Consider the following 10,407-nt stretch of genomic DNA (forward strand, 5'->3'; position numbering starts at 1 on the left):
TAATGTTGTAATTTTAAGTATGAAACCAATGATTTTTCCTTTGTCAGATAGAAATTGTCCTTACACTACATTAACTTTTAGAGCTGGAAGGGGAACTTCTCTCTTTCACTGCCTCTTTAAAGATTCAGACAGCTAAAAACATTTCTCAGTTATGTATGAGGCAAAGTCTGAATCTCAAAAAAGGGTGTGTGTGTGTGTGTGTATGTGTGTGTGTGTATTTGCTTCAGTTAGCTTATATATCTTGTTTCCTTGATACTAAAACAGTTTTTCTTATGTGTTGAGAACTTTTATTTTCAAAATTGATAGGAGATTTGTGATGAGATACTCTACAGAGAAATCCTAGGTCAGTCCTGTGTCACTATCACTCTTCCTGTCTCAGAAAAGCAAAACATGGCTAAGGTCCAATTTTATCAGCTTTCCTCCTTGCTCCCCACAACTTCTTTGAAACCAGAAGCTTATTTTGCTGGAAAGCTATATTAAACCAGAAGAGTTTGAAATGGGAAGGCTCTTTGTTCCCTAATTTCTTCCACAAGACATGATGAAAACAGCAAAGTAGATTCAAACAGCATTTAAATTGTCTGAATAGTGACAGTGTCATGGCTGAACCATATACATTTCAATGCCTGGTTATTTAAGCTCAGTTACTGGCTGCCAGAATTACACTCATGAGACCCCAGTATCTCTTATCCATAACCTCATTTTCTAGTCAAAATTCAGAAAATAAAGCCTCACAAAATAACAAAGAAAATCAAAACAAACTGATCTCTGTGTGAAGACAGTATTTTTACAATTCAGGAAATTCATTCCTTGTAGCCATAAGCACAGCATTTGCATAGTCAGCACTAACTCTTTTAAGCAGAATTAGAAAAACAAAACATCAATGGGAAATCAAGCTGATTTCAATATTGTTCAACAAAGCAGGAATCATCTGACACTGTAGGAACTTCTTAACCCATTTTCTCTGAACAGCAGGCTAGGAGCACTTTAGTATTGAGATATTTCATTTTCTCTAAAAATTACACTGAAGACTACAGTTTGGTGTATGTCATTTACAAATATTTGAATTTTGTAATTACTTCCGTACAAGATGGAGGCAGGACTCACCAGAAATCTTGAAGTAGTGAATATTCCTGTCACTGAAGTCTCACTTTCGGTATGTAGGGTCAAATTCATATCTTTTTGATCGCATATGTTGAATCTCTCACATTAGAATAAAGTCTTTTATTTACTTTTCAAACAGCTTCTCTAATGAAAGTGCAGCTAATGGCATACTATTTGCAGCCTCTGTGCTGTAACACTTCATTCAAACTAACACCTTTGCCCAGAGTTCATTAAATCAGCATTTACATGCCTTCAATACAAAGGGAATATTTTCAGGATGAGCACTGGGTGTCTGATCTCCTTTTACACAGATTATTCTTTTTTACACCCCTGCTCTAGGCATTGCAAGAGCGGACTTATTCCTGAAATACTGTAGAAAGAAATGGCTTCTTCTTCTCTCTTATTAAACTGTCACGAAACTTATCTGGGAACCAGATAATTCACTGCAGTGTATTAGGAAATTATGGAGGTCGTATAGAAATTCTCATGATAGAAAAATGTGAATGCTCAACTTCTACCGACCAATAAAACAAAAGTCTTTATTAGTGTTGTCATTTCCAGCTTCATAGAACTAGAGTCTATTTTGTGCTAAAAAAATGAATGTTGTGCATTTACTGTATTTAAAAATATGGATCTGAATCTGATTGAATGAGATGTGATCACGTTGTCAAAAATCCCCCTATTTTTTATAATGCTGAAGTGCTTATTTCCAAAATCTAATGAGAAACATCTCTGGTTTGTTTTTACTACCCTTTTCCTTTTGTAGCTTTTCAAATTGGAACCATTGAGTCACAGATAATGAAGGAGAATTTCTCTCCTGTGGAATGATCAGGGAATGATTTCAAAAGAGTAAATCTATGCTTATCAGTAGTATAGGTGAGTCTTTTATAAAGTCTAATCAATAGCATTAAGTTTGGGTCTCAAATTGTTGGATACTTTCTTTGATAAAGGTCTTACTTCACTGTCATTAAATAACTAAGTGGATCCAGATATTTTTGGTGAGTGAATGGACATCTAAAGCAATTTCTTTCTCTGCTTTATTTTGTCCAGTTCTTCATTTTGCATCCAGATACGTGAACTGAGACAGATCTGGAGGGATTGGATTGGTGCAAGGGCATGGCTATGTAGGGGAAAACGCTCCTTTGCATTTTAAAAGAATTAGGAAACTGTAGTAGTATCTTTATTCTCCTTACTAATCATTCTGACTTAGTTCTTGAGCTAAAGGATTTCCCAAGGGAAATAAGAAGGGTTCATAAATACACATTTCCCACAGGACTCTTTTCTAACTGAACTGATTCCTCCCAGCCCTCCTTCTCCCCAAAAATCAAACCAACAACAACAACAAAAAAAAACACCCAAAAACCCAACCAGAAAAATGCCACAAAAACAACCAATAAATATTGTCTGTTTAGATCTACATCTGTGAGAGATATCAAGCTCCATTTTGGTAACAGAAAGTATCATGAAAGTGTGTAATAAAAAATGTTAAGGCATCCACAGACCTACATTTCTGATATATATAATTATTTATGTTTGCTATTGTAATAGTAACTTGAAGCTCCATCCAAGAATTGCCACCAGCTCAAGAATCACTGTATGGTTTGTCATAGATACCCATAATCAAACACATCTTGTGCCTTGAAGACTTCAAATTTAAAAAGGATCACAAATTTTGAGAAGATGATTGGGACCTGAAGCCAAGAGAGTTATCAGCAGCATTTGCTACACATCACAAATCTGTGCTAGAGTCATGAATAGACCATTGTTATGGTACATCAACTTGTGTTTATCGATAAAAATGTTGTTTTTTTATTCACTGTATGTGTTACAGATTTAAAAGTATGGCAACAAAAATACATAAGCAACCACAGCAATGCTTATTACTCAGATGATCAGATGTCTCTTAGAATTTTCAGTTGTCATTTGGTTAAGATCCAACAGTAGCATTAGATGCTGTACAGCTGGTCATTGTAGTGATCGCTTCTCTGGCATCTAAAATAACATCTTGTATGATTTGGAGACATGAAGTGAATACCCATACTCCAATTTGAAAAGAGAAAAGTAAAGTGTAGGGAGTTAAAATCACTGGGAGGATGTATCAAGGGAATACCCTTAGGGGTCTACACGTGAAAGTGTGTACTTTTCAACATAGCCATAAATTATCTGGCCATAAAGTCACTAACAGAAATACACTTTGCCAAGTGTCATAAGTTATTAAACATGGTAAGAAAAATAGTGTCCTTTTAGAAGAACTTCACACAACTGAGTGAATGGGTGAGTTGAATGGGAAGTCAGAAAAAATACAGTAAAGCTGAAAATGGTACAGGGAAGGATGATGGCGGTGGCCAAAGATGTGGAATATGTTCAACACGAAACAAAATCAATTAGGAGGACTCTTCAAACTGAAAAATAAAGTCAGATATGAATGGCTTCTGAAAAAGATGTGTGGGCTAGAAAAACAAATTTTGAAAGCAAGTATTTGCTATTTTTTCCCAAGATAAGAATTGAAGGAAATCAGATAAAACTGAGTTCAAAATAATCAGTGGGAGAGACTGCCTCCATGGCAGACAAGCTGCGGGAGTCTGTGTCTTAAACTGCTGGAGATACTGAAAGTTTGCCTGCATTCAAAAAAGTGTTTAGATACAACGGAAAAATTCTCCATTGCACTCAACTAACTGGCTCAAGAAGGCTTTGTGTTGCCAGTTCATGGAGGGTGAGAAAATAAATAAGGTACCTGTTACTATATTATAGACTTGTTCTCTAGTTACCTGCTGTTGGTCACTGCTGAATTATGATCATGCAATAATTGCATTATTTGATTGCCCTTTTATAGCTGTTCTTAGGATATTATAGACAAGAATGTGTGCAGTTGTACCTGTCTGTATAACTCATAACTGCTCAGATGCTGAGCAGGAAGCTGTCTAAACCAGCTGTACATGTGCTGAGGACAGGACTGCTGCTTTCCCATTTGACCTCACTAGCAGTGAAGGGTCCTAGTTGTGTATGCAGCAGTGTTTTCAGTGGAAGACGATGGACCTTAGCAAGAAACAGCACCAAGCAGAGTCGAGCCTCAAAGCATAATTAGGTAGGAAGGTCTTATCAAATAATCTTTTGCTTTGAATAGGTTGTGAAATCTCACTCAGACAATTTGGCTGCTTTTAACTCCTCAAGCAGCAAAGAAAGGACAAAGGAAGGATCAGCTCTGTGGTTTGGTTCTGCAGAGTTCATTCATACATATATCATGTGGCTCAGAATGGGAGCTCAGCCTTGCTGAAGCTGATTTGTGATCATGCTGGCTTTCCTGGATCTTGCTGCCTCTATCAGACAGATGCTGGCTGGTGTGGCAGAGTTGCATAAGGTTTTGTAAGGGGTAACACAGACCCTTTAGGGATCTTCGACAGTGTGTAGTCTCCTTAAGTGGAACTGAATTCCATTCATCTCTCACATTATCATTACAGGCTTGAAATAAAAAAAAAAAAAGAAAAAGAAAAATTCACATTTGATTGAAAATTGGAAATAAAAAAAAAGAAAAAGATGTGTTTCAACTCACTTCATTAAATGATCTCACAATGTACTTCACAGCTTTGACAGGAAGTTTGTGGGGAAAAAAAAGTAAGAAAGAAAAAGAAAAAGCCAGCAAAGTTGATGAGTGTATTTACAAACTGTTATTCTCCCTCCTCCAAATCTCTGGCATCACAGGTGAAGCATTGTGTGGCTGGTATCTTGACTTACCATTCGCTCCCAGGCTCTGCAGGGAGTGTCAAGCCATCAGCACTGATGTTCAGAGCAAAGCTGTGAAAACAAACTGCAGTAGATTAGTTGGGCTGCTGACCAGGTTATTTAGTTTTAACCACTTTGTGTGCCCTTACATCTCAACCAAACAATTACTCTTTTCCATTCTTTTATTTGTTCATGCACTTATCAAGGAAAACAGTGTTCACAAGGGGACATTTTATTGAATAGAATGATTCATTTAAGAAGTGTTTCTTTGACTCTAGAATGCCAATATATTCTGCTCTTTAATTAAGAGAGCAAATAACACAGGCAACATACCAAAGTGCCTGTTATCTGAAATTACTTAATTGTCTGAAAGAGATATTAAAGACAACTCTGGAAATGATGGAGCTTGATTCTGCCATTTGGAACAGTTGTTCTTATATTGGTAGCTATGCTGTTTACAATAAGGTCACCCAAGTAGTGAGTATCATTTCATGAAAATCAGTATTGGAGTACAGCCTTTAAAATTAAGATATAAAAAGAAGAGGCAAATACTTCAAAGGTGAGCATTTCTCACTGCATTTATTTTCTCTCACCTTCCAGAAATGTTTTAAAATGATTTGTCAACTTGATTTGCCCCTTTTACATAACTTAATGTGTTTGTGGTTAGAAGTAATGGCAGATGAATGAAGTAGAGCTGTCATTTCTAGGCTGAAATCATATGGAATTAAAGAGGAATTGTTACCTCGCTTTTTATTAAAGGCACCAGGGATCGTGTTCCCTTAAAAGAAAGCACTATGCAATGTGCTTTGAAAATAACTTTTTTTTTTTTAAACATTTCAGTACCACAGTAGTTTCTAAAGGGCAGTCATTTGTTCTTATGTATTGAGACTTACCATCAACTTTTATTTAGTGCAGCAGCAGAAAACATTGAACTTCCTTTGGCTTTGTTGTGAATGAGTAGATGCTGTCAAGTTATTAATGTTCCAAGATATTTGCTGAGGTATTTGTTCTGCTTTTGTTGGTTTAAGACTTAGGTTCTTTTTTTTTTTTTTCCTAGGGTTTCTGTTGAATTGCATGCAGATGATACTTGTTCATAACTATTCATGAAAAACTCACCTAATTATACCAATTGCTCTGAAGAAGAGTACAATTTACTATTTTCTCACCCATATGTACTGCAAGGATAGTATTTCTGACAAGCTTGACCCAATATTAGTAATTTGCATCTTGTCCAAGTGATTGATTTTAATCTGACTTGGGAAAAGGAGGAGAAAATAAAATCTTCTCAAATCCATTTCTCAAATTCTGTACAAGATGGTAGATTTATCTTCTCCATGCAGAAAAAAATGGCATGACAAATTGCCAAAAGATCCTCCAGAGATGTATGCCAGCCTTAGAGCTCACATTTTATCCTTTTCCCATTTTGAAGCATTAGTTTTAAGCTCTTGAGCAGAGTATGCAAACAGGAGAGAGAGATTACTGCAGGAAGAAAGGAGTTAAAGAGGTGTCTTGAAATCCATCTCTAGGCTGCATAAATATTACTGTGGTTAATTCCTCCATTTTTAGACATTCCTCACTCAAGTTATTTTTAATCATCAAATTCACACTTCATACCATACTTACAAGAGAGGTTGAATAAAATGCTTTTGCTTAAGGCTATCTTAATGAACTTGAAATGCAAAGCCTAATTTTAAAACATAACTGCTTTGACAGCACATCCAAACCCCATACCTTACACAGAGTCCTAGCTCAAAGCAAACGCTCCAAGAATATCTTGTTTATTGTTTATACATAAGCTTACTTCAAACTGTTACTCCTGGGGTGGAGAGCAGCTGGAGTAGGCAGGGCACATATTTGTTTTCTTTCTTTCCAATAAGATTATCTGAAAGACATTTCTCCCCTTCTCCTCCTTTGCTTTTTTCACATAAAGTAGAACAGAGCACAGCTGTCGGAACAGAAAAGGTGAAACAACATCTTTATGCAAACCTATACCTTTTCATAAGATTAATTCACTTGAATCAGTGCTAAACTCATATAGGCATTCTTATTTAGCTTTGAGCCATCCGATTTGCAGCCGACTTCACCAAACTGAAACACATGTATCTGCAAGGCCTCTTTCTCCTCTGTAAAAAAGTAGGTTTAAAATCATCAGAAAATGCTGAGCATTCCAACACATACAGAGAACTAGCAGATTCTGGCATATTTTCTCAGTGCTTTAATTCATCACACGCTAAAAATCTGACAAATGAGCAGGGGAATGTCTGTTTATTGCTTGTAGGCCCTTCTGGAGCAGAGCTGTATTAGATCACCCAAATCCCAGGCTGCAGTGAAAAGACTGTGAAGCCCATGTCTTTTAAATGGTAAATTTACTGAATATTAGATGATGCTCTGAATTTCAGCTTTACCATAAGTAAGTACACCTTATGAAGTTTCTCTGGATGTGCGATTAGACATGACATTATGAAATGGCTTGAAGGAGCCTTCATTTTCTTTTCCAGCTCTCCTAGAGGAACTAACACAAATGCAGCGAAGTCTGTCAAAGCTAGAAGCCTGCTCTGAGTGCTGTGGATGGTGTCTGAGACACCACTGTGCAGAAGCATTTCCCCCCTGTGCAAGAGGGACGTCTCTGTCCTGGCCCTACAGATGGCCTGATTATAATGAAAGAAAAGAGGAATATTGTGCAGATGAAAAAGACAAGTCAGGATTCCCTTTTGGCATCTCCTCCTTCCAGGCTCTGTGGAAATGATTTTGTTTGTGGGGAAATACAGAGGGACACTCAGTCTCTGGCTCACACATCCCAGCCAGCCACTCCTCAGGGCTCTTCATGAGTGAAAAATGGTCCAGGATAAACACTCATTTCTTGTCACCATCTTTCCAGGAGCCTAATGTTTCTGCCCCTATCCTCTCAAGCTGAGTCTTTTTATGCTCTACATTCAGGGTCTGCTTTCTTCCCCTCCATTAGAGCACAGACTTTGGGATATTTGGTTTGTCAGATGGGCATGGTCTTTACTTCACCTCAAGGGGCACCTCACACATCAGCTCCCCACATAGCTTTTCTCTTGTATCAAACATGAAAAAATTGCAATTTCCCTCTGATGCACTGGCCCAGAATTAGCAGATTCTAAGTTATGATGATAGGGAAGGGAGCTGAATGTCTGCCTACCAGTTATGAGAAATGAATGTTGTGTAACATCTGTTTTTTCAGTGCTCAAATCCCATCAAATCTTGAGTGGCATCTTCAAGCCACTTTGGAGAAAGATCCTTCCTTTCTGTGTTTAAAACTTTCTACACTATATGTCAATTAGGTCTCTATAACAAAGTTCAACTGAGATGACTATGTACACAAGCCTCACAGAATTCTATATAAGAATATGAAATGTTTATCTAATTTGGAAACTCCTGCAAATTGTCCAAAGCCAGGGAAAAATATGTGAATTATACTGATTTGGCTGGGTCAATTGCTGAGCTGTTTCAGTTCTGAGAGAAGAAGCTGGTGAAAGGAATTTAGAAAGTAGGCTGGGACGTGTTAAAGATCTGATGAAGGTGGAAGAGTGGGCACCTAAAAAAGGGATGGAATAAACAGTGCTGAAAGATGCCAGCGGAGAGGAGTGAGAGAGGGAGAAAGCACCTGAGCTTGTAATGTCTACAGTCATTGCACAACCTCACAGGTGCCAGTTTTTTGTCGCATTATCAGGACATGCTAAGGTAAAGCCCAGGAGGCAACAGTGGATAAACAATAAAAATCTCAGACCATTCTGCAAGAAAACCAAATTGAAACAGAACAGGCTGGATGCCCCAGAATTTAGAAAGGGCCTATCAGTCTATCTAGACAGTCATGGCAATGCTTATCAAGCTCTGTTTGAGAAGGTCTGGGGCTGTCCTTCCTGTTTATTCCAGTCTGGAAAATGTTGATGAGTTAAGCCTAGAAAGATGCAAGGAAGGCAGTGTACATATACCTTTCTGAGGCAGAGCTGTTCCTTGAGGAGTAAAAAAGTACCTGTGCATGTCTGTATCAAGGTGACTAGAATCGTTATTCTGTGATACCTATCCCAGAACACTTCTGGATTGTGTCAAATACTAACAAAAAGGGATAAAATTAGTCTATCTGAGGAACGCATATGAGATTGCTTACAAGTTTGACTGAATTTTTGTTACGTTTATAAGGATGTATGTAGGAAAAAGAAGAGAGAAAGAGGAGAAAGCACAAAGGTGTCTGTGGGAACTGTCATTAAAACCTGACTGAGATTCAACCTTGACAAAGGAGATACTGCAATTCTGATATAATGAGGAAATTAAGTCAATAAGAAATGTATTCTCTCAATGCCAGTGGACTACAACACAAACTTGTTTAGAATTACCATTAAATTATGGTACATTTTGCAAAGAAATAGATGTGAACATTTCAGAAAGCAGTCATCAAGCACCTTGTTGTTTGCCAAGAAAAATAGGCAATTATGAACATTATGTCCAACTATGCATCATATCGGCTCCAATCAAAACCATTTAAATCCAGTCAAGCATTTCTTTCACACATAAAACCCTACCCTAAGCTTGATTATACCTCAGCATACCAGGTATGCAGCCTAGGATGTTGGCCAATAACAATATTCCATTGTCTAGGAATTTTAATCCATTCATCTATATTTATAAATGTCATAAATTTGATTGCAAAATATTGCAATTATCAAAAACTTTGCTCTTTTAACTTTTCTGACCAAATCTACTAAAAAGCCTTCGAAATTAAAAGCAAACAAACAAATAAAGTCTGATGAAAAGGGGGCACTCTCATGCTTCTACGGACATAGAAAATGACTTAGTTTTTCTACAGTTCTTTAGCCCTCCCCAGGTGATTCTGCCTCTCAGCAGAGTGGAATTATTATATGGAGAAAATGGTTTAGGCTGCACATACCCAGACTGAGAAAAAATTGCTTCAATATAGATACATTAAAAACAAACAAACAAAAAGCCTTACAGGCACTTTTGTGGTCTCATAGAAACAATGAATTCTATTCCTCCTACTGCTCTGCTGTGGTAACTAATTACCTTTTTTTCTTCTTCTTTTCTTTCCATACAGAAGCCTTTTATATTGGAGACTTATATGTCAGTTGCTGGTATGCAAGCACCAGGTCAGCTCAGCAAGTGTCAGTAGCGCTGGGAGTCAGTACAGATGAGTGACCGGTGTTTTAACATTATGTCAATTTGACCTGCTGTGAGCACAGACATATGCTATTGAAATTACAACACCGACAGACCAGCTCAAGTAGGGCTCTCCACACGTAAGAGCAACTGGAACTGAGTTACAATCAGAAAAAAAACAGGAATTTTCTGCTTGCTAGAACAGCTGTTCCGGGATTCAACTTTCTGTATCTACACTTCTCAGCTATCCTTTGGATGAGTATTTCCTTTCCCCTTCTCCATCCTAATTTACTTTTCTTTTAGCACAGCTTTCAGTGAGAGACACTTGCCTTTTTCCTCTTCATAATAAAAATGATGTCCAAAATATCTGTTTAAAAACTCTTTCCAAGTGCAGTGTTGCTGCCAAAGACTCCAGACAAACTGTGGCGTTCGCTCAACTCTTTAACAGCC

General features: G+C 37.5%; 1 long non-coding RNA gene across 1 annotated transcript; it reads left to right on the plus strand.

The window, feature by feature from the left end:
* Positions 5,116-9,075, plus strand: LOC110392883. Its single transcript, XR_002434675.1, has 3 exons — positions 5,116-5,380; positions 7,100-7,231; positions 7,320-9,075. It is a non-coding gene; the product is annotated as an uncharacterized LOC110392883 (long non-coding RNA).

Source organism: Numida meleagris, chromosome 1 (assembly GCF_002078875.1).
Source record: "Numida meleagris isolate 19003 breed g44 Domestic line chromosome 1, NumMel1.0, whole genome shotgun sequence".
Lineage (NCBI taxonomy): Eukaryota > Metazoa > Chordata > Aves > Galliformes > Numididae > Numida > Numida meleagris.